The following is a 23,218-nucleotide window of genomic DNA, read 5'->3' as shown; positions in this document are numbered from 1 at the left end:
CCGTTGTTATCGCGCAGTGAAGGTATTGATTGCGTCTTGCCACTGGTGTGCTTTATGTGTGACCAGAATTTTTTTGGGTTTTCTGCCAGATTCCGAGACAAAGTTTCGTTGTAGAAATTAGTAGAAGCATCTTGCATTGAATTACGAGCAATTTTTCAAACTTGTGCAAATGTTTTCCAGTTTTGGGAATTTTGCGTTCCTTTAAATTTGCACCTGATCACTGAAGACGGTAATTCTCTAGCACTTTAATTAAATCTTCCGAAGCGCATCACTCAACTGACGACATACCTCTTGTCTCTATGACACAGGTTTCCGTCCAGAGTATCGTGAACAGCACATGTCATGGTGGCGGAATTTTCGTTGGAGAATGGCGTAAACATCCGAATGACGGGCCATACAACGGCCACGACAACAGCAAAATAATCCCTATGTTCGATGTACGTTTGCTCGTTCCTTCTTGTTAGATCTACAAGACGTACCGCTGAATTCTACAATTTGGCTACTGAGAAAACTACCATTCTTGACATGTACGTCTTCGCGATAGTCAAACTGTCCCACTCCAGCACTCTGAAGATACCAGTCAAAGCAAACTCACCTTGTTGGCTGGAGACAGTTCTGCCTTCTGGCAGGTCCTCTCTGATCAACTGTAGCACACAAGCTGGCTCCAACAACCACATCAGCTGAAAAGATTGTTCTGAATACTAAAATAAGTGTCCATCATAAACTCATTAGCCGGCCGTGGTGGCCAAGCGGTTAAAGGCGCTACAGACTGGAACCGCGCGACCGCTCCAGTCGCAGGTTCGAATCCTGCCTCGGGCATGGATGTGTGTGATGTCCTTAGATTAATTAGGTTCTAGGGGACTGATGACCTTAGAAGTTAAGTCCCATAGTGCTCAGAGCCATTTGAACCATTTTGAACCATAAACTCACTCTTCTCCTTGGGGAGTTTAACCAGTTCCTATCGTTTCGTAACATAAATCTCCAATTATTGCAAAATTTTACTTTTTTAAGTGTTTGTAAGATTTATACCACTGTTATATCGCTCTTTTCAAACATCTAATTTCATGTCCTTCATTCAAAGTCAAAGGGTCCGTTCATCTGACGAATATAACTTTTTCGCAGTCAACATGATTTCTATACAGTCCAGATTTTCCGTATTTACTGTTCACGTAAGTTATAATTCACTCTGGTTTTCATAATATCTTATGTCCTGAAGTCTGTTTTAACCACTTTTCTGGAATATTTTATCTGTCTCGTCAGATTATTTGTCTATGTTGCTGATAGTAGCGTACTTGACCTTATCAGCACGGGCTGAACATGTGGATCATTTTTCTTCTTTTACAATTTTTAGTTTTGTTGACTATAACGTTTATTATTTCATTCATTTGCACGTGCGGCCATCAGTTATGTATAGATTTCTTTCCTAATTTCCGTTTCATATCATGAAAGCCGTAATGTTCTTTATATCATGCAATAAAATATGTATGTTTCTGACGTAAAGAAATCAATAGATCGGACGATGCTAAAAGAAAATAGAAATAATCCGTTGCACTATAGATCCTAATCAGTGAAATAAGTACTAGTATTTTAGATCATATGCTGTTCCAATGTTATGAAAGGTTCTATTGACACATAGCTTCCGACACACAGCTGTCTATTTACTGACACGCGGTACTGAGTGCTATGGACAGTTTATCTGAAGTTGATTCCACTTTCCTAGAGTCACTGGAGGCTTTTGATATCGCCCCTGACAAGAGACTTCTAATAAAAATGCGTGCCTGTGGGGTATAGTTTCAGTTGTGCCATTGAATTCGTTATTTCCTATCAGAAAAGTAACAGTTCGTTGTAATTTTAGAGACGCCACTAGTGAAATCGAAGTTATGTTATGATTTCCTCAAGGAAGCGTTATAGACTTTCTGCTGTTTCTAATCTATATAAACGAATCAGATAGCTATCTACGCATTTCTCTTGGAGTATTTATAGATGAAGCCATCGTTTGTCTTGTAAACTCTTAAGAAGATCGAAACTAACTGCAAAATGATTTAGACGTCTGCATGATGCGAAAAGTGGAATTTGACCTTGAACAATAAAAATTTTAAGGTTTTCAACACGAGTACTGCGAGTAAAAAACTTCCGTCACATACCTGTTACACGATAATTCATACAAATTTAAACGTGGTCGATTCAACTAAATAGTTAGGGATTGTAACTACGGACGACTTAAATTGCAATCATCATGTAGAAAATTTCGTGAGGTTGTACTACAACACAGCTCATAGAAGATGCAACAGATGTACAGAGATACTGCCAATATTACGTTTGTCCTCTTCCGGAATAATGCAGTGTGATGAGGGATTCGGACCAGATATGACTGACGGAGGAGATCGAAAAAGATTTCATCGAATGGCAGCTCGTTCTGTATTATCACAAAGTAGGGGAGAGCGTTTCACAGTTACCGTAAGTGAGTGTGACATCAATCATTAAAACAAAGGTGTTTTTCGTTGCGATGTAATCTTATCATAAAGTTTCAGTGATCAACTTTTTGGTCCGAATGCAAAATATTTTATTCCTATCTACGAATAAGGAAACGACGACCTGTTTGTCATCGTCTGAACCTTCGGCATTCGCGCTTACATCATTCCTTTCTACTGTGTCACTATCATGTTCCATATTGGAATTAGTAACTGCGACTTTGTAGGGATACAAATGTTGGTTTTGCCACTCTCTTTCCTCTCTCTTGCTGTCACGTAAATACAGCCCAATAAAATATTTCGTAACGTTTTGGAACTAATCTTTCCGTATTGTAAGTTCGCTCTTTGGACTTTCTCAACTTTTCGATAACCTGTTGCACAAGGTAAACCTCCAGAAATTCCTGTCACAGTCCCAGGTGCTACCGAGCCCCCATGATCTTTTACTACTAGTGCAATCTACTATTGTTTCAGTTAATACCGTTTTATTAACTGATCGATTTAGAGCTACTTTTTTTCCGTGATGAGAAGCCACATTCTGCGCCCCCGGTCACTGCACCCGGTTTTTTCTCCCTCCAGGCTTTGGCAGCGCGCGAACTTGGCCGCACCAGCACTGTGTTCCTGAGACTGCTATGCCAGACCCCAACGCAGGCAAGAATTTCGCTTTCATTCAGCAGTAAAGTTGATATAGTCATTTTTTAGATATTTCTAGCAAATAACGACAAATAACGATATCAACTTTGCTGTGTTTCGATTGACCCTTGTGCGCCCTACTTGGACTGTTTCAAGTTTAATAAAGGCGATCCACTACGTCTTATTCCAAAACTACTGGTGGATGCAAGGATTCGATCCTCAGCTACGATCACCAGGCCACACAAAATACTGTTTTAATCTTAACACTGTATACCTCCGATACCGTTTTGATATCACGATTATATCCATCAGTCACAGTCGAAAATTCCAGCTCAGGAAAGAATAGTTTGTGACTAACCTTGTATTATGCTTCTGCAATCATATATTCTCTTGTTTTCCTTAGAGTCGGCAAGCGCTAATGTGGCTAATGCACTTTGCTGTATTGTAATTCCAGTTGATGTTAATTACATTCTTTTCCTATATAAGCTAGCATTATGACTGATTCATATCCTGTGAAGCAGTTAGTTTTAATTTTACGTATCACTTCATGGAAACGAACGTTCTTTAGAAAGAACTTAGATTTAGTAAAGCTTTGAAGTTAATAAAGAAAGATATTCCCGTACAAAATGTATCATAAAGCAACCAACGCACTCAGTTAGAACTTCTGTTCCCTCTGCGAGAATGGTCAGACTTCATCAGTCTAAATTTAGTTGTTTTCCGATTCTTTTAGATTACGAAAAACTATAATTTAGAAGAAAAACTGCATTTAGAATAGATCTGAAATTGTCTTGGAACTGGGAACGTGAAATGGTTTAAAATGATATTAACACTGTGGTTAAGAATTATTTTCAAATAATTCACCAGACTTCTCGTAACAGAAAATTGAACTAAATTCCTATACAGTTCTAGTCTTTAAGAAATTTAGTTGGAGAGTCTTGATCTGTCGTGTTATGACGATCGTTGATGCGTGCGTCGTTTAGATGAGTGGTGGAAAAAACCAACGTTGTACGTCTCCATTACTCGTCAACCAATAAGATACCTTTTGGAGACATTGTTACTTCGGTGGCCACAGCTGAAAAACATTACAGCGTCACTAACGTGGAAATTGTTGCTTTCGCGCTTTACAAAAGATCAGAGACAACTTCATTGCGTGCACATTAATGCCATACCACTTTACAGCTGTAATAACGCACTTCTTACGACAAAATAAATTCTTAAAGTCACCAACCATAGACAACACGGGTGCTTAATTCAAAGCATCGCTTGATATTGGGTATGCCACCACTGCGCTTCCCAGCTGTGCAACCAGTCACAATTCGCGACTCCCCTTATTATGACTTTTAAATTCAAACACTAATTTCATGAACCCTGGGAATTGTTCCATAAAACATATTTACAAAAATAATTGTAACAACTCCTTCTCGATATTAACAAACGAATATTCAGAAAATCTTTACTTTCCGAAGCTACAGAGATACACTATGTGATTAAAAGTATCCAGACACCCCCAAAAACATACGTTTTACATATTAGGGCATTGTGCTGCCACCTACCATCAGGTACTCCATATCAGCGACCCCAGTAATCATTAGACATCGTGAGAGAATAGAATGGAGCGCTCCGCGGAACTCACGGACTTCGAACGTGGTCGGTTGATTGGGTGTCACTTGTATCATACGTCTGTATGCGAGATTTCCACACTCCTAAACATCCCTAGGCCCACTGTTTCCGATGTGGTAGTGAAGTGGAAGCGTGAAGGGACACGTGCAGCACAAAAGCGTACAGGAAGGCCTCGTCTGTTGACTGATAGAGACCGCCGACAGTTGAATAGCATCGCAATGTGTAATAGGCAGATATCTGTCCAGACCGTCCCGCGGGATTTCCAAAGTGCATCAGGATCTACTGCAAGTTCTATGACAGTTAGGCGCGAGGTGAGAAAACTTGGATTTCATGGTCGAGCGGCTGCTCACAAGCACACATCACACCAGTAAATGCCAAACAACGCCTCGCTTGATGTAACGAGCGTAAACACTGGACGAGTGAACAGTGGGAAAACGTGTGGAGTGACGAATCACGGTACACAATGTGACAATCCGATGGCAGGGTGTGGGTATGGCTAATGTCCGGTGAACGTCATCTGCCAGCGTGTGTAGTGCCAACAGTAAAATTCAGAGGAGGTGGTGCTATGGTGCGGTTGTGTTTCTCATGGGGGAGGGGGGGGGGTTTGCACCCCTTGTTTTTTGCGTGGCAGTGTCACAGCACAGGCCTACATGGATGTTTTATGCTTTAAGCGCCTTCCACCTTCCCAGTGTTGATGAGCAATTCGGGGATGGTGGGATGACGATTGCATCTTTCAACAAGATCGAGCAAATGTTCATAATGCACGGCCTATGGTGGAGTGGTTACACGACAATAACATACCTGTAGTGGAATGGCCTGCACAGAATCTCGACCTGAATCCTTTTGAGCACCTTTGGGATACTTTGGAACGCGCTTCTCGTGCCAGGCCTCACCGACCGCCTTCGATACCTCTCCTCAGTGCAGCACTCGCTGAAGAACTGGCTACCATTCCCCAAGAAACCTTCCAGCACCTGACTGAAGGTATGCCTGCGAGAGTGGAAGCTGTCATCAAGTCTAAGGGTGGGCCAACACCATATTCAATTCCAGCATTGCCGATGGAGGCGGCCACGAACTTGTAAGTAATTTTCAAACAGGTGTCCGGATACTTTTGATCACATATTGTATCTGCCTTCCATTTCGGTATAAGTAAGTATCGAAATTTATCGATCATTCACAGTAGAAATATAACATTTACGGGAAAAAATTTAATGTTTCTACATTTTGCTTTCAAGTGTAGGTGGTCCGTTACAGGCCCATATGTGACACCCCATCTACCTGTAAGAAAGTGGCGACAAAAATTTGGCCAAGATCAGACGGACATGGGTGATAGAGTGCAGATCTTGCACCACATGGCTTCCATCTTTTCGACAGGGTGGAAAAAAATCTGGTGGGAAAGGAAATTTTCCTACTATGAGGACTTTCGTACAGCAGTTTTCGTATGGCTCCATGATCAACCCACAATCTCTGTCGCCTAGGAATTAAAAGTTTGTTAGAACATTCCGATCGTTTGAGAGTTGGTGTCTATGTTGAAAAGTGGTGTCACGTATATGCGTCACTTTTAAGTGCAGTGCAGCATTCAGTGCTTTGGTCCGTCACAATGATGTGTAACTTAGTTTTTGAAGGTCTTTCATAGCTGTAAATCTAAACACAGAATAACGAGCCGCAACAAAGTGGCATTGTTAAACTTTAGTTCTAGTCACAGTTACCGCGGTTCTCCTCTGCCCACCCCACCCCCCCCCCCCCTCTTTCCTCTTAGCCAGCACAGCTCCCCCAATGGAGTGGGTGCTTTTGCTTGCTAACACCCATTCGCCCCACCCCTGCTTACCCCTCGTCGTCCCTCGCGCAAATATGCTTCCGCTCTGGCGGTTCTCGGTTTATGCGTTTCCTGCTCGCCGGCTCTTTCTCCTTTTTGCCCCCGCTCCGTTATTGTCTTAACTTCCCGCCGGCACAGCCGCGACTCGCCGGCCGTGGCGCCATCTCCGGTATCCTGGTGATTCCCCCGGCCGCCGCCGCTTCCGCTCTGGCGCTGTGGAGCGCGTCTCGCGCCGCTGTCCGCCTTTTCCCAATAGGAACGCGGGGAAGCACTCCTTCGAAAGCAGCTTCGAGACCCTTCTTACGTGTACGTCACCGAAACTGGGGAATCCTGAAGGGTGTTTTAAAATTTCGTGCTAACCCTCCTTCAGTAGATTCTTTGGGACAAATAAATTGCGAAATCACGATTTTAGGCGAGAAGCAAATATGTCGTTACAAAGTCCTGTGACAGTACATACTGTTGCCCATTTACTGTGAAATGATATCCTATATTGATGAAAAATCACCAAAAGGTGCATTTTCTTTTTATCCTGATACCAGTTCCGACATCAAAGTCATAATTTGGGACACTATTCACTTTATTATGGCGTACACTACATTTCTACAACTTTAAAATACACTGCCTGTTAGTACGCTGAAGACGTGGTCAGATATCGATGTAGCTCCATATACGTACACATCACCAGTGGATGTGTAAGTGACTAGATCCCCACTCTGCCTCGGGCATGGATGTGTGTGATATCCTTAGGTTAGTTAGGTTTAATTAGTTCTAAGTTCTAGGCGACTGATGGCCTCAGGAGTTAAGTCGCATAGTGCTCAGAGCCACTTGAACCATTTTGAACCCTGCATACTCATCTGTCTTAAAGGACCCACGATCACATGAACGCGCAAAAAGGGTTTTAAATGTTGTGTAAAGTGGTTGGTGTCTGAGAGGGTACTTACTTTGGTATATCCGTGATGCATCTCGACCATTTCCATCTGCTTAACCATACACAATCTCAGCCTGTTCGCGACATGAATGTTTTGGTATAGCCATGCTGCCTCTCGATCGTTTTCATCTGATTAGCGGTATAAAAACACCATCTCGGCTTGTTCCCGAGACGAATACCCGGCCATTCTGCTGCATGCAGTACGCTGAGTCAATCACACAACGTACAACACTCAGGGAACACACAACACGTGGTCAGATGACCTGTCATTTATCAGCACCATCTACCGTAGCAACAATGCATTTCTTGACACATGCTCATAGGACCACTTTTTTCTCCATTTCCACACAAATCCATCCCTGCAGTTTGTCGGCTTTTTGCTTTGATTTCAGCTACATAATTTCACCTATTTTTCAAGGTCATCCAGTTCTACCCTCCAAAATACATGCACATAGAACATTGTGAGAGATTTCCTATTTACAGTGTTTTACGTGCATGTATTTCTGATGGGAGATGTAAGTGACCTTCAAAATAGTTCTAGGTACATGGAAGCAAGGCAACCAAACTTGCATGTTTTACGTATATGACGGCACCTTCAGATTTTTGATCAAATACTGCCTCTCCGTATAGACAGTTGACCCCTTGATCCTTAACATGCTAACGTTAACAGGAGTATCCGATGGCTGTGTGCAGCCGTCGTCTTTCTCACTATGAAGTCTATCATATTACACTGGCACTCCCATTCACACCAGTGCCAAAACGTTGAATAGTCTCTATCTCAAGCAGCACATCAAAGTCACTGAGGGGTTCTCGGCTTACATGCATAAGCTTACAACGACTTACAGTCAAATTGCACATATTGGTGAATATCAGAATTCTGCTACCACTTAGCTGACATATGAAGTTCCACAACCTGCTGTGGTTGTGCTGTGACATAGCCGAAGAAAGCAACTCTCCCCTAACTTCTCCTTACTACAATTTACCGAAGTTGGTTAAAAAAAAAACTATCTGGCTGTGTTTTCATCTGACCAATCAGGGTCTCAATGTTAACCTTAAGCTCCGCCTACAAAAATTCTGTCCATCCAATGAGAAACGTTATACTTTTCGTAAAAGGCAAATCCAACACTTTCCATGAAAACCCTGACATGATAAGCAAATCCAGTAGTATGCCACATAGCTCCGAATAAATCGTGACATTAAATTAACCAAAGTAATACGAGTAACGAGTGAGCAAATGGAATACCACTGACTAACACAAGAAAGCTTAAATGCATGTCATACCTTCCCACCGTGTGACAGACGCAGTTCCGAGGGGAGAAACGAGAACAGAAGCCGAGAGCAGAACCGTGTTAAGCTGGAAGGCCCTACGACAAGGGACGGACACCCACGTCGCCAGCTAACCGCTAGGACCACACCCCAGCCGCAAGTTTTAGCGTGAGACTTTTTTGCGTCTCTGTTACGTTAGGACCACCCCCAGCCCATGTTAAAAGCTAGAGCCCTCCAGAAGAACAGTATAGATCTTACGATAACACAAATAGGGCCACACCACCCGCAAGTTTTAGCGTGAGACTTTTTCACGTCTCTGTTACGTCAGGACCACCCACCAGCCCATGTTAAAAGATAGAGCCCTCCAGAAGAACAGTATAGATCTTCCGATAACGCTAAAAGGGCCACACCAGCTGCAAGTTTTATCGTGAGACTTTTTCGCTTCTCTGTTACGTTGCAAACTTTAAAAACATTGCCCCACCACGAAAAGTATAACGTTTCTCATTGGATGGACAGAATTTTTGTAGGCGGAGCTTAAGGTTAACATTGAGACCCTGACTGGTCAGATGAAAACACAGCCAGATAGTTTTTTTTAAACCAACTTCGGTAAATTGTAGTAAGGAGAAGTTAGGGGAGAGTTGCTTCTGAGACGGCGAGGTGAGCGGAGCTGTGCTGTCCGCCACCCCTTGACGAACACCGGCAAGGTAATGAACGCACGTGATGCCTCATAACAGCGCATAAAGCTTCACTCAGAACAGCAGAAGTCTCATCTGTTACACCCCCTTTTTGCGTAATACTAGTGTCTATCGTTAATTAAAGCTCATGATGTTCACATTTGCCACTTGAAGTAGAAATCTGAAACGCGATGATTTTTCTGTTATATAGTTACTGAGAAGCCACATCAGCCACTGTAATTTACGACAAGTTAGATAAGTAGTTAAAGGTAATTGAGAGTCACTGTAGACCATTTTGATAGTTTTCTCTTTTGTGAAACTTAATTTAAACCCAGATTATAGATGTGATATGGCATAGGTCATCCTTCGATCCATTGTAGAACTTGGAAACCCATTCAGGGAATATTCGTTCACATTTTTGTTGAACGCAGTTGGTTTTTACCATCCTGTATTAAAACATTTCCTTTTATCAATAGTGCAATGTATAAACAATGTTTTGTGAGCAGAATAAAATTTCCAATGGTAAACTTAACTGCTTTTTCGACGTTATTTTACCAGCTAACTAAAAATAGGAAAGCCTTGAACCGCTTCCACTAAATTTAGTTAGTATTAAGATTCTTTTACAGGGAGTGCAGTGGAGCTGACGCTGAAATCATGAAGTATTTGGTTATATCATCGCTAGTCTCACTGAACTCTTCGGAATTCTACATGTCATGTGTGGTCTGACGTCTCCTTACCAGCAACAGGTCCCAGGTTCAAACTAGTCAATTCCCTAAAAAACACGCTCAGAGCGTCGTTGCGCGAAAGTGGTAGGGAGACACGATATAGAACAAACAGACACCACGCAGAATGTTAGACACCAGGTAAAAAAAGTTCTGGAAGACACCCTGTGGACAGTATCTGCTGATGCTGCTGTTCAGGCAGAAACATCTGCGTGTCCTCGTCTGTATCAATAATAACAAAGCCGTAAGTACAACGAAACATACACAAATTAATAGTAATAATTATAATTAGAGATCGTTGGGCAAGGCACAAACTGATAGTCTTCTACTTCGTAGCTGATCGGTGCTGCTACTGCTGGCATTGCTTTATACTGGAAAAGTACGGGTGGCTGATTCTCGGCTGTTGTCTTTGCTGCGAGATGGGTCCGTCATGTCCTCTGTAGGGAAGAGGAATGACGCGTCTTGTAGCGCCTTGTGATCCAATCACACCGCAAACACCATAGTGTTGCGGGTCGCCGCAATGCCAAGGCGCCTGCAACTCCACTGCCCGTGACAGTTCCTGCAGTATTTGAAAGCATCACATCTGCACGACATAGCCAGCCCTACCCCTCTTCCACACGCCACGTTATTCTGGACAACATCCTGGCGATCTTTATAGGTCACTGCCCAGCAGTTGGTCAGTGCGATTTCCAGGCTCGATGTCGACTTCTCGACTTGACAGCGGAAGTACAGCCAGTCTATCTGCCAGAGCGTGTGATCTCCAGTGAAACCAGAGGCACCGCCAGTGCTGCTTATACAGACTCTGGCTACGGCAGTGTTCCTTGATAGTGAGCGACAGTGAACTCTGCTTGTACATTCAAGCACTGTTATCATGTTTATGACAAACCTTCATCAGATCAGGACGATCTTTTCATTTTGCTCGGAAGCTGTTACAATTACTAATATTGTTATGTAGTTTCTCCGTATTAATAAAGTTCTATTGTTTTTGGTTACCTGGGCTCGTATTCCTGCTTGTGCATGCATCACCAACGACGGAATGCTACAGCTTCCACCTTCATCTACATCTACATGGATACTCTGCACGTCACATTCAAGTGTCCGGCAGAGGGTTCATCGAACCACCTTCACAATTCTCTATCACTCCAATTTCGTATAGCGCGTGGAAAGGATGGACACCTATCTCTTTCTGTACGAGCTCTGATTTCCCTTATTTTATCGTGGTGATCGTTCCTCCCTATGTAGGTCGGTGTCAACAAAATATTTTCGAATTCGGAGGAGAAGGTTGGTGATTGGAATTTCGTGAGAAGATTCCGTCGCAACGAAAAACGCCTTTCTTTTAATGATTTCCAGCCCAAATCCTGTATCATTTCTGTGACACTCTCTCCCATATTTCACGATAATACAAAACATGCTACCTTTCTTTGAACTTTTTCGATGTACTCCGTCAGTCCTATCTGGTAGGGATCCCACACCGCGCAGCAATACTCTAAAAGAGGACGGACAAGCGTAGTGTAGGCAGTCTCCTTAGTAGGCTGTTACATTTTCTAAGTTCAAAATGGCTCTGAGCACTATGGGACTTAACATCTTAGGTCATCAGTCTCCTAGAACTTAGAACTACATAAACCTAACTAGCCTAAGGACTTCACACACATCCATGCCCGAGGCAGGATTCGAACCAGCGACCGTAGCGGTAGCGCGGTTCCAGACTGAAGCGCCTAGAACCGCTCTGCCACTTCGACCGGCCATTTTCTAAGTGTCCTGCCAACAAAACTCAGTCTTTGGTTAGCCTTCCCCACAACATATTCTATGTGTTCCTTCCAATTTAAGTTGTTACGATGTTTTTTAATGTGTAAAATGCCGAGTGGCACTGTGGTTTGGAATATCCCTATAACCGGCTGGGTAAGTGAGTTCAAAGCTCAGAGGAATGCAATGGCACTGCATCTCCAACAGAACCGCACATGGTAAAGCGTTGTGGTGTTAAAACCAGTCATGGAACTGATGATAGCTTTACATTTTTGTGAACGATATATGGATCAGCGTCTAAGGTGTTTGAAAAGTATCTGAAACTATTGGGCATGTTATTACGTGAGAGTCTGTTAACTGGCAATCGTGTTTTCACACTCACTGTGCTGTGGAATAATGCAGTCCTGTCACTAATTTGGTGTGGAGCTAAATCCCATATGAGTGACTGAAATTTATAGGAAGGAATTTAAGGACGTAGGATGGGAGAGGAACAAAAAACAATTTGCTACTAGGAAAAAGTCCTCTCAAAGAACATTTAGGTACGGACCATTTTCCTTGTGTCAGCAATCACTTAGTGATATAGGGTGTCTTCCAGTGGACTCCTGTTCCTTACGTTCTACTGGTTGTGTCTGTACTCACTCCTCTGACTGTGATGTTGTTGTCAGACACAGCACATACAACTGCCTGCCACATCAGCCACTCCGTACGTATTGAAACGTCCCCTTTGAACAATTATACGTGACTGTGCTTAAACTGACACACAATATTTTGTTAGCGCAACGCAATCTGACTTTCAAAATTCCCTACAAAGAATGGCCCTGACTAACATTAAACTATACCTTTCACAAATCACTTACCTCACAAAAATCTTCGCTGCTCAAGCTACTGCAATACAGCGAGCGCCACTACTGCCAGCTAAATAAAAGATTCAAACTATGGAAGGCACTAACTACTGATAGGGATAGTTAGCAAATGAAAGATATTAATAGAGAACAAACAATGTATTTACCTTGATATCATCATATATAAATATAGCAGTTCATGACAAATTTCAAAACTCCGCCATCTCTCTCCCCACATCCACCACTGCTGGCGGCTCACCTCCAACTGCGCAACGCTACGCGCTGTTCACATCCAGCTGCCGCTGCCCAACACTACAATGGCAGACAACAATGCAAACTAGCCACAGACTGCACACAGCACAGCCAGTGATTTTCATATTGAGCGCTACGTAACGTTGCCAATAAGAAAACATAAACAGCCTACTTACAGTATCGTTGTGAGGTTTTGGAGGTTCATAACAACATAAATGCCTGAATGGAGTCCCTTTATTCGGCGTTCAAAATGGCAGACATGGAATGTGTCTATAGTAAATAGCATTAATATATATGACGTGGCAGGAAAGCCAAATGACATCCTCGGCGCCGCATTCTGTCTGAAAAATGGTCTGCAGCTTTGAGACGTAGGATTATTCAAAACAAGGAGCAGGAGTCGCTAGCACGTGATGCACAGCTCCCGTTTGTTGTTATTTGAATAGTCCTTGGCAGACAAGGCTGGCTGCATCATTTGAGGCTTTCTTTCCTTTGCGGCTGGTGGGGGATTTCATTTGTTCTGTCTTTACGTCGTTGTCACTGTGCAGGCTGCAAAGAAAAATTCACCTACCTCAGGACGGCGTCTGCTCAATGTCCCTTCACTCGTTAACGTAGATACTTACAAGATGATGTAAAAGCAGCGTTGATAAAAAACGCCACCTTATATGTATAATTACTGACGCCATGCATCTCTAGTTATGAAAAAAAGTTCTGTAGAAATAGTGTCATCCAATTTTTTCAGGCAGTAAGAAAATAGATTGGCTTCTGAAAAATAATGTCCGAAATTTCCACACAATAATGTTTATTTAGTCCTTGATAACCAAAGAAAAGGCACTATTCAGTCCACATTTAAACTATTGGCTATTTCCTTTCAGTTCACGATTCATACATACATTTCACACGCAGCCAGAAATGTGTCCAAACCCGACCCAAATTAAACAACTTTTTCACATCATACAATGTAAGCTTTTACGGCCGGTATTGTGTTCACTTAAAACTTCCGGGCTGATAGGCTGTGGTCGAAGTATAAAACTTTCTCCTGACGTTTCGTCTCCGACTGCGGGAGACATCCTCGGAGGTAAAACGGCGAACAGCGACGAAAACTCGAGGAAGCGCTGATTATATAAGCAGTACAGAGGGCGCCACAGTCGATCACGTGGCGTCGGCTATGAGATTGTCTCTGATGATGCCAACATTCTAGATTGAGAGGGTGTACAAGCTTTGTTTACCTGTTTATTTAAAGGATGAGATTGAACATCTACGGTCAACTTTTGTGAAGAATGGCTATTCTAGCAAGGATATAGATCGAACACTTCGCTCTAGGCAGAGAATCAGGAGCAACGAAGAACAACAGTCGCCCAAGGGCAAAGTTTTTCTTCCGTTCATTAGTAAGGTCACAGATCGCATTGGGAAAGTTTTAGGCAAGTATGGGGTGGTAACTACTTTCAGACCTACTAGGAAAATAAAAGAATTTTTAAGGTCGGCAAAAGATGCACGACACCCTTTGGCTACACCGGGGGTATATAAAATTCCTTGTACTTGTGGACAGGTTCACATCGGTACCACAAAGAGAAGTGTGAACACCCGTCTTGTGGAACATAAGAGGAATTGCCGCCTGAGTCACACGGATAAATCGGCCGTAGCGGAACATGTTTACCAGGAAGGTGATCATGAAATAAAATTCAGCGAGACAAGCGTCATATCAAAAACCTCGCATTATCATGCACGCTTGTATAGAGAGGCTATCGAGATTGATAGATATCGTAATAATTTTAACAGGAAAGACGAAGGTGGTAAACTGGATAAAATTTTGATGTCAGCATTGCACCGCAAGCGTGACGATCGATTACTTTCAGTCGAGAATGTTGGCATCACCAGAGACAATCTCATAGCCGACGCCACGTGATCGACTGTGGCGCCCTCTGTACTGCTTATATAATCAGCGCTTCCTCGAGTTTTCTTTGCATTTTGCCGCTTTACCTCCGAGGATGTCTCCCGCAGTCGGAGACGAAACGTCAGGGGAGAGTTTTATACTTAGACCACGGCCTATCAGCCCGGACGTTTTAAGTGAAAATTTTTTCACAGTCATTAATTTCACCACTAATATGAGTTATTACATTCGGTCCTTCTTGTGGCTTTCTCAGAAAGAAACTGCTCGCCGAGATGTTCAGCAGTTGAAACATGCCACACGGAAACTATGAAGGCCAATATTTCACATGTGAATATCTGTCCATCAGATTCAGTCAAAACCTCTGAAATTTCACCAAGCAGTCATCAACAACAACTGCTATCGACTTAGCCCACCCATAACTCAAACACTAAGTAGTTCTTCATCTTACACATTATTTTTACTGGCATTAGTAACATGACTGTCCGCGTTCAAAGCTAGCGAGCGACTCTTCTCTTCCAGCCTCACCGCCAATATAACTATCAGGTAACGAGTGGGAACCGTCTCAGTTCTGATTGGCTGACCATACTGACTGCTAATCAGAATACTCGCTTGTGATCATACTCGCGCCAAAACTGGCCTGCACCAATCTTTATTCACAGTCGCATTTGCTTCATTATGACTTGCTAACATTAAAGTAATAATTAATAAACGAAAACGAAAAGACAATAATTCTGGAAATATTCTTAGGATACAGATTTTTCTCCAGCTGACTTTCTGGCTGCTCTGTTACAATAGCAATCACACCTAGACATACGCCATCAGCAAAATGGGTAAATCTCCTAGGATCGTTTTCCCACAACAGGCTTGTGTAACTCTTGCAGGTTACTTAAGACGGTATATAATGCAATATTGAAATTTGACCAATGTCGCACATACACACTCTCATTTACTCACAGGCTCACATAACACATAATAAAATAAATACTGATTTTATCAGTTCTTGCTGAAGTTAATCTATATTTCATGCTACGAAAATTGTAAGGCATTTGAAATTTTTAAATTAAATTCCAGTTAAATAATTCTATACCCTGATACTTCATGTGAGTATTTCAGTTGACAACCCAAAACAAGTCAAAAATGTTCCCAGGGGAATTTCCTTTCTTAATTTTAGTTTTTCTAACTTTAAAGTAAATATTTCTATCTCCGAAAAGCTTAGATTTTCACACCAACTTTCTGTTAATAACAAAGCGCAGTATACAAACTTTGAAAGCTATTAAACAAAAACTACTATCCTTTATTTAGATTCTTGTAGGTGGTGAATGTACGCGTTCGGTAAGAGACATTGAATAGCTTTCCCTCTGCAGGCAGTGACAGCAGTGACAGATGCTCGTGTGTCTCCCGGGGAGGCTGCTAGATGTCAGCCGCCGAAATTACATAAAGCAAGCTATCCTAAAACAAACGTTCGCTCGGAACAATTTGCGACGCTACACTTTCACAGATAAGGCCTTCCTTCAATAACGGGTTATTCTCCAAAACTGTTTCCTCTCTGTGACATCCGACTCTTTCCTTCACATTTCGTTTTCTCCTGTTACTCGGATTTTCTAACATTTTGCTCAAGTCTCACCACGTACCACGAGGCACATTGAAGGATTTTACTGCCTCCAGATTTCTCATTTTTTCTTCTTGTTTTTTCATCCTAATCCCATCGCGCTGTCTTTTTCATTGTCTGTAACAATGTTAGGCTTTTTGACTATTGTGAATTGTTCGCATAGTAGTACACGTATACACTAAGTTAGCACACCAGTCTCTCACTGTAACACCATTGTCAGATTAACTATGTGTAACATATAGCATCATTCAGACTTATATTTATGATTAAAACCAGCGACAGCTTGCAATACCATGGGTTATTTTCACTTTTGAGTTACCTACGAAATAAAACCGAAGCCCTAAGTAGTAAATGTGCACATTTCATAAAGCCTTACAACTTACTAAACACGATGAGCAAATAGCTACACGGTTAGTATAGCATTAGCGAGAAAACGTACCTTTAAAAGTTTGAACACGAAAGAAAATACATTCTTACTCAGTTCATTCCCATACGACAGCGGACGTGATCGTGCAGATTACGGCGCAGTGCAACAAGTTTGTGAGACAGGCAAGTGAGCCGCATCAGGATGGAATCCTCGCCGCTGCTTAACGACCGTAGGCCCAGTACACCGGTCGGCCTGAGAGTGTTTCTCAGCACGAATCCCACAATCGTTTAGGTAAATTCTCAATCGGCCATCAATTTCCACTTCACTAAATACGACACTCCAGCATTTAAAATACGGAAACACACAGAGCAAAATTTATACCATTTACGGACAGATGACGCACACCCTGTTCCTCCCTTTGGTTAACGACGACTGTGGCGACAGGAAGAGAATTTGCCAGATCCTACAAACAGCTGACCCTCTACGACTGGATAAACTCGAGGAAAGAGAAAGACAGGCTTATGACAATGTACTCGCTTCAAGTGTTCATAGAGTAACAAAACTGAGTGCTGTTTCACATTATGTTAACAAGATAGCAGCTCCTTTCAGCACCTGCTAGTCACATATCTCACACCCTAGTCGCTATTTAGGCCTCCGTCTCGTTTTCACATCTGCTACACTGTAGGCTGATATGCTGAGGTACAGAAAGTTGGCACTATTAAGTCTATGATGAAATCAACTCTTGTTGATAACTAATTTTTCCCCTTGGCTTATTACTCAGGTGTTACAAAATTCCAAAACGTAAACGAAACTGTTTTCCAACTTAGACTCATTATTCAAAGCTGCACTTAGTTTGCTGAAAAGTCAGTTAAGAAGATTCTAGTAGATGAGTAATAATATAGACATTGTTAGCTAATATGTATATCTAGACATAGTGACACCACTAGCAATGAAGACTGGTAGCCTAGCTTTAAATAACTTATTCCAAATTCCAGAATGACATTTTCACTCTGCAGCGGAGTGTGCGCTGATATGAAACTTCCTGGCAGATTAAAACTGTGTGCCCGACCGAGACTCGAACTCGGGACCTTTGCCGTTTTATTCCAAACTCTATGAAACCAATTAATTTAGGAGATAATTAGCATTAAATTTCAGAAACATCTCCATCTGCCAATGCGGAGTTTTGCCTCAATGGCTATTGGATTCCGATCTTTGCCATTTTACTTCTATTAACTTACATTTTGTGCACTAGTATTCATTCTTCATTAACAGATTGAGCCTTTGAGATTTACATATAATTCCTAATAATTTTCAACACGGTGCTTGTACTCATAAACGAGTTATTTCTTGTGTGGATGCTTACAGTGATTCCATTTCTTTAGATATTCCTAAATTACCACATTTTTCGTAAACCAAAATTTTATTAATACTTTCGGTCCATTCTGAATAGCAAAAGTCAAGAGAACGAAGTCTTTCGCGATGGCATTGTTGTATAAAACATTCTTGGACTTCTTGCCGTGTCATTTCAGGGTAAGACCTCGAGCTTTCGACGATTATCTCCATCATTTTCGTCAGTAGCAGTTGCTTCTGACGAAGACGGCGGAGGTAACTGTCGCAAAATCGAGGTTTTACCCTGGACTCACAAGGCAAGAAGACCGAGAATGTTTTATGCAGTAAAATTTAACCTAGCCGTTTTTCAAATGATTGCGGAGTTCCCGAAATAAAACTTTAAGTAGTTGAATAATTGGCAGTCTGCGCAAATTCCCTGCGAGCTAACACCTACGTCGAATCTGCTTCCGGCGCTCGCTCACACAATGGCTATGGGCAGAATACCCCTGAAAATACGCCTTTCGGCATCCGCGAAAACTCAGATACTCCAAAGCCTAATTCCCTACAAATGTTACCTTAATTCAAGTTTGATAACGATTTCACAGAAGTGTATGGTGGTAGGCAGGAATCTTTAGCTGACATTGTCATTAGATAGTGTGATTGTTTACGGTGCTAACTTTCATCAAGGAATAGACGAACTGAACTACTGTACTGTACTTTTACCCAATGGTTATTACAAGGCAGCATGTGAACTGAGACATTCTGTGTAAATATGGACTGCGCTCTGTGTCAGTCTTAAATACTTGGTCAGTGACGTGTTAGGATCACTTCTGCTTATTGCACCGTGTTTCATTTACTCGTGCTTCAATCACTTTGTAATTTATAGGAATAGTTCTGCCACTGGACTCTTGGTTGCTTGTGAGTGACGACATGAATGTAAGAACTACTAATTTTACGGAGTAGAAAAATGGTCATCGTCCAAATTGAACACACCTTTCTGAGTACATGAGATACTAAAAAAGATTTTCAGCTTCGAGACAACTCTCTGAGGAGCTACTGAAGAGGTGACGGAAACTACAGAAAACCAGATTGGAGGCTTGCAATGTGACGCACGCTTAACCCAGTTCCCACCGATCTCCGTTAGTCGTGCCAGTCGTTCAGCGATGATTTGAATCGAGTTGTAGCGCAACGCTTTTGACATCTCGTGTATGTAAGGGTCCATCAACAAGGCGAAATGGTCTGCTACACAGTACCAAGGCAGGTCTCTCTAATTTCATTCTCACACCGTCCACCTGTACTCTCTAGTTCTGCAGGTAGCGAATTAGCAGCAGTGCTAGGGCCAGAGGGAGTACTGAAAGCTGTGTGTAGATACACTGCAAAGCTCATTCCACTTGTGCCGCTCTTCTAACGAGCTCGCTCGTAATTGCGTTAACTAACTGTGAGCCTCCTGTTTGCCATTCGCTTTAGAATTTGCACCAAAGGATTACGTTAATATGATTATCGTCTAGCAACACGGAATCACGTATATAAAACACATGCAAGCCTACTGTGAGGTCAATTAGTTTGTAATGATTTATGTGAAATGCAGTTACATAACAGAGATCACATCACGTCATTTAGCTATAGTGGAACTGTAATCGGTAAGAGCTCAGTTTAAAATCCTGCAAGTAACATGTTTTATTTACTTCGTGATCAGCGTAGTTGACAGGCATACAAGATAAATACTTTATTTGCCAGATAATGATCCGCAAAACATGGAACAGCAACAGGCAGCGAATTTAAATGTTTCATCTAGACCTCTCTTCGGCACTTTATAGCGCTATTTCCTGTAACTAGCGACAGTAGTCTAGAAGATATCCCTCTTTCTTAACAATATGAAAATTCTTTAAATAATTTATCAGTCTATTTTCCAAGCCGTTATACCTATCGATCGTATTGGAATACTGGATTTGCATCCATTTTCACACTGTATTTTTAAAACCATATTCCTTCGTTCATGATTGTTTATGGACTAGTATTGGGTTTCTTCTCTATGGGTGCCCTAAATCATCAATCCCGAACAACATGTAAACGGTATCTCATCCATTACTGTCTTCATTTCTGAGTGAGGTGATGCAATGCTAAAACACTGAGCTACTACACTGCAGGACAGCGGATCAAACCCCTGTCTCGTCATCCAGATGTAGGTTTCTCGTGATTTCCCTAATTGCCGAAGACAGGAGTTGGGTTAGTTGTTTTGGAGATTTTAGGTTCGATTTCCTTACTCGTCCTTCTCTAATAGGAGCTTGTGCTCTGTCTCTAATGACATCACCTACAGGAGGTTAAACCCTAATCTTCCTTCCTTCCTCTTCTATTTATTTGGATTCGTATCTTCCGATTGTAATTGAAGTTTGACAGTACATACATCGGTGTGCAAATCATTAAGTTTAATCATTCTCCTTCTGATAAACAGTTCATGAGTAGTGCTCACCCACATACAGGTGAATTAAGCTGGACTTGCCGATGGGTCTATGGAGCTTGCTACGCATTCAAATACCATGCGCAAGTTTTCATATTTCCTCGCTTGCTATGAGCAAACTATTAGTCCTACAGAGAAAATGAACAGGACCTTTTCGTAGAAAATTTAATGTAGTTAAATTTTGCACTGAGATACGTTTTTACTAGCGGCAGTAGTTTCCGAGTTATTCAAGAAAAATTTTAAAAAGTGACCTTCAAACACACCCCCATTACCACCTCAGCCCCTACTGGTCAGGATTTCTAACACTTTGGTCGTGGTACTCCCACTTAACACTGTACAAAAATTTTTCCTGTTGGTTTTTTTCTGCAGGACTAATAGTTTGCACATAGCAAGCGAGAGAATATGAAAACCCACGCGTGCTTGTTGTTGACATTGCGAGTTGCATTAAACCCATCGGTAGGGGCAGCAGAACCAACCAGTATTTCAATGTCGTTCTTGCGAAAATTATTTTACAGGCGATATAACACTTTTGTGTTGTTGTGTGCTTCTGTCCGAAAATTGGTTTCATGCAGCTCTCTGTGCTAATCTGTCTTGTGCAAGCCCTTTCTCTCTGCGTAGCTACTGCAACCTACATCCGATTCAACCTACTTAATGGAGTCAAGCATTTGTCTCCATCTAAAATTCTTATCCCCATACATTTTTTAGCTACCAAATTAAATATTCCTTGATGCCTCATGATCAGTCCTATCAATGGATCCTTTGAAACTTCCTGGCAGATTAAAACTGTGTGCCGGACCGAGACTCGAACTCGGGACCTTTGGCGGGGCGTGAGTCGTGCTTGGGTAGCTCAGTTCGTAGAGCACTTTCCCGTGAAACGCAAAGGTCCCGAGTTCGAGTCTCGGTCCGGCACACAGTTTTAATCTGCCAGGAAGTTTCATATCAGCGCACATTCCGCTGTAGAGTGAAACTTTCATTCTAGAATGGATCCTTTGTTTTAGTCAAAGCTGTTGCATAATTCTCTGTACCCCACAATTCGATCCAGCGCACCCCATGAATAATTGCGATCTACCCATCAAATGTTCTGCGTTCTTCTGTAGCACTAAATTTCAAAAGCTTCTACTCTCTTCTTATTTGAAGTTTTTATTTTCTATGTTTTATATCCAGAGAAATGCCTTCAGACTCCCTAATATTTAAATTTATTCTGATTGTTAATAGATTTCATTTTTCAGAATATGTCGTATATAATTAACTAGTCGTTAGCGAACGAGTAAGTATTTAATTTAGCATCACATATTTATACAAGGTTGAACTAAAAAATTTCTACTTTCTTAAGATCGAGGATGCTTTTAGCTCCTGAGGAGACTTATGATCTTGATATAGGATTACATTACAAAAATCAGTGTCTTGGTCACGCAACATTTTATTCCAACTGATTACTGATTTCACCTCGGCAGCCATTATCGTATCTAAAAAGATTTAGGAGCATAATGTGGGCGCGTAGTCATTAAATAGTACTCACCGTGCTTCAGATTCAATTGAAGAGAAAAGAAAATAAGAAAAAAAAGGACGCGCCGAATGGGATGGAAATCGGTGGATTTGGTGCAGTGTACAGACAAACAAATTATTAAAACTTAAGATAAATTAGATGATTTAGTCAAGAGAATGAGCTTCAAGTAGTGACCAATTCAATAACGCGTTGGCGCGCCTCTCGCTCTTATGCAAGCAGTTATTCGGTTTGGCACTGATCCCCAATTTGGCGCGCTGGACCTCAAAATGCCGAGTTGGTTGGAGGGCTCTACCCATAATGGTCCAAATTTCCTCAATAGAGGAGAGATCTGGCGGCCTTGCTGGAAAAGATAGGGTTTGGCAACCACGAAGACAAGCAGTAAAAGCTCTCGCCATGTGCGGGCTCACATTGTTTGGTTGTTTTGGTCATCATTCTTTTGACTGGTTTGATGCAGCCCACCACGAATTCCTCTCCTGCCCTAACCTCTTCATCTCAAAGTAGCACTTGCAACCTACGTCCTCAGTTATTTGCTGGATGTATTCAGAACTCTGTCTTGCTCTACAGCTTTTGCCCTCTACAGCTCCCTCTAGTACCATGGAAGTCATTCCCTCATGTCTCAACATATGTCCTATCATGTCCTTTCCTCTCCGATTCTGCGCAGAACCTCCTCATCCCTTATCTTATAAGTCCACCTTATTTTCAACATTCATCTGTAGCACCACATCTCAAATGCTTTGATTCTCTTCTGTTCCGGTTTTCCAACAGTCCATGGCGTCAGTACCATACAATGTTGCACTCCAGAAGTACATTCTCAGAAATGTCTTCCTCAAATTAAGGCCGATACTTGATATTAATTAACTTCTCCTGGCCAGGAATGCCTTTTTTGCCATAGCGAGTCTGCTTTTGATGTCCTCCTTGCTCCGTCCGTCATTGGTTATTTTACTGGCTAGGTAGCAGAATTCCTTAACTGCATCTACTTCGTGACCGTCAATCCTGATGCTAAGTTTCTCGCTGTTTTCCTTCCTATTACGTCTCATTACCTTCGTCTTTCTTAGATTTACTCTCAGTTCATACTGTGTACTCATTAGATTGTTCATTC

This window comes from Schistocerca serialis, chromosome 1 (assembly GCF_023864345.2).
Source record: "Schistocerca serialis cubense isolate TAMUIC-IGC-003099 chromosome 1, iqSchSeri2.2, whole genome shotgun sequence".
NCBI classification, from domain to species: domain Eukaryota; kingdom Metazoa; phylum Arthropoda; class Insecta; order Orthoptera; family Acrididae; genus Schistocerca; species Schistocerca serialis.
The sequence above is the reverse complement of the archived record's forward strand: the minus strand, read 5'-3'. Positions refer to the sequence as shown.